Raw genomic sequence first — 2,999 nt, forward strand, 5'->3', positions numbered from 1 at the left:
GCCTTTTATGGGAAGGTCTTCACTAGGTCTATTGTCATGCCTCTCACCGGTGCCTCCAACGAGGGAAGATTATGGGCGCGCACAACCCTGATCAGGTAGGTGGACATAAGCCTTCTGTGCCCGTTGTTGTTGTTATGGTACCTTGTCCCCGTTTGGGACCGCTTATGTTTTGCCACGACGGTGGTTGTTGATTCCTTTGGTAGGCACGCGGCCACCCATGACTTAGCGCAGAGGGGAGTTGGTCGGAGTGGCCGGGAGAGTGTCATGGGCAATAAAGTGGTTTTGTCGAAACGCCGTTGGTCCACCCGAATGGGAGTGCGAAGCCTTGGGTTTCGTGGTGTGGGTATATTATGCTAACCTCTGCAGAGTGTGTGTTAAATCTATCGATAGCCGCGCCCACGGATAAGGGCCCAGTTCGTAGTTCGTCACACTATGGGTCAACGGTAATAATGATAACCTGATTGATAACAACCCTGTTTCGATGATGAGAGAAGTTGGTTGATCTTTATGTGATCGTGAGAGGATCACCGTGGTATCGAGGATACCGAGTTATTGGATATTTGTGGTGTTATGCGAGTATCGAGGGTAAAGGTCAAGCTCCTTGTGGTCATGAAATGATTACTACAGTATTGTTTATACCAAGCTTGATTTGATCCGAAGATGATCGCGAGATGTCCGAGGTTGGTAAGTGTTGCATGTGATGGTTATGAGGTAACCCGAGCAGAGTAAGTTGGTGCATGATAGTGTCATCATGTTGGATGCTAGAATCATTATGTTCATATGTTCATGCCATGCTCATATTGTTCTAGCGGTATCATGTTCATCTTGCTCATGCTATGATTGATTTGATAGTATCATGTTAACCTGAAATTGCCATGCTATTATTTGTCTTGATTGCTTTTGGTTATTGTGAGCTTGCAAGTACATTCAATTTACTGACCTGGCGTGTCATGCCAGTTTGCAGGTCGTGCATGGATTTCTTGCTTGTTTGGTGTGGTTCCTGTGTTCGCAATCTAGGATAAACGTTCTAGCCAGAGTCCTCGCAGATTGGAGTCCATCATCGCCGTTTGTTGTTTCGCTGCTAGTAGAGGTTCCGCTGCCTAGAGTTTTTATGCTGCTTGCATAGAGCAACTGTGGTTGGCTAGTGTCGACGTGCCGTTTTTACTCATTGTAATATCGGAGATCTTGTATTCGTATTCAGGTTGTAATAGCAAGATGGTTTGTTCTATCCTAAGGAGTGTCGTATTCCAGAAGACTTCACCTCAATCTCTGGGCTGGTATATGGGGCGTTCCGGTTTCTCTGAGCCGCGGTGCCACAGAAAACGTGCATCAATCCCTATGCATAGATTACCCCAATGTCACCTCGAGAATCTGCGAGTTGAGTACCAAAACATATATCACGTGAATCAATAGAATGCCCCATTGTCACCAAGGGTATTCATATGCAAGACATATATCAAGTGCTCTCAAATCCATAAAAATATTCAGTCCGATAATAATGAAATCTCAAAGGGAAAACTCTATTAATCACAACAAGATAGAGAAGGGAAAACACCATATTATACAACTATATTAACAAAGCCTGCGATACATCAAGATCGTGCCAAATCAAGAACACGAGAGAGAGAGAGAGAGAGAGAGAGAGAGAGAGAGAGATTAAACACATAGCTACTGGTATAAACCCTCAGCCCCGAGGGTGGACTACTCCCTCCTCATCATGGTGGCCGCCGGGAAGATTAAAATGGCCACCGGTGATGATTTCCCCCTCCGGCAGGGTGCCGAAACGGCGTCAAGATAGGTTTTTCGTGGCTACAAAGGCTTGCGGCGATGGAACCTCTGATCTCAGGTTATTTTGGGGGTTTCTGTATTTATAGGAGTTATTGGCGTCGGTATCACGCGAAGATGGGCTTCAAGGTGACCACAACCCACGGCACACCGGCAAGGCCCATGGCGCACCGTGGTGGGTTGTGCTCACCTCCTTCATCTTCTGATCCTCCCACGAAGCTTCTAGTTCCTCTTTTGTTCCAAAAAATTGTCAAAAAGTTTTGGTGCATTTGGGGAACTTTTATTTCTGCACAAAAAAGAACACCACGGTAGTTCTGCTGAAAACAACGTCAGTTCGGGTTAGTTCCATTCAAATCATACCAAAGCCATATAGAAATGTTGTAAGCATGGCATGAATACTTCATAAATTATAGATACGTTGGAGACATATCATATATCAAGGGTGATTCCTCCTTCACCACTACCGATACGAATCTGTCGTGCAACACCTCAAGTGTGAACCTTGAGGGTGATTCCTCCTAGTTCACCTTCACGATTACATCAAGTGGATTCCATCGAGGGTGATTCCTCGAATTCCCCTTTGGTGTTTTAGACACACGGTTACTTTGCCTTTACCACAGAACCATGTTAAAGATGGGTCGACCCAGCGGGGTGTTGGAAATATGCCCTAGAGGCAATAATGAAGTGGTTATTATTATATTTCCTTGTTCATGATAATCGTATAATTGTATTGATTAGAAACTCAAATACATGTGTGGACACATAGACAACAACATGTCCCTAGTGAGCCTCTACCGGACTAGCTCGTTGATCAAAGATGGCTATGGTTTCATAGACATAGACATGAGTTGTCATTCGATAATGAGATCACATCATTAGGAGAATGATGTGATGGACACGACCCAAACTATAAGCGTAGCATATGATCGTATCAAGTTTATTGCTATCGCTTTCTGCAGGTCAATTATCTGTTCCTATGATCATGAGGTCACACAACTCACTGACACCGAAGGAGTACCTTGTGTGTGTCAAACGTCGCAACTTAACTGGGTGACTATAAAGATGCTCTATAAGTATTTCCGAGGGTGTATGTTGATTTGGCATGAAACAAGACCGAGATTTGTCACTCCGTATGAGGGAGAGGTATATCGGGGCCCACTTGCTAATACAGCATCACAATGAGCTTGCAAGCAATATGACTAAGGAGTTAGTCA

Source organism: Triticum dicoccoides, chromosome 5B (assembly GCF_002162155.2).
Source record: "Triticum dicoccoides isolate Atlit2015 ecotype Zavitan chromosome 5B, WEW_v2.0, whole genome shotgun sequence".
Classification (NCBI taxonomy): Eukaryota; Viridiplantae; Streptophyta; class Magnoliopsida; order Poales; family Poaceae; genus Triticum; species Triticum dicoccoides.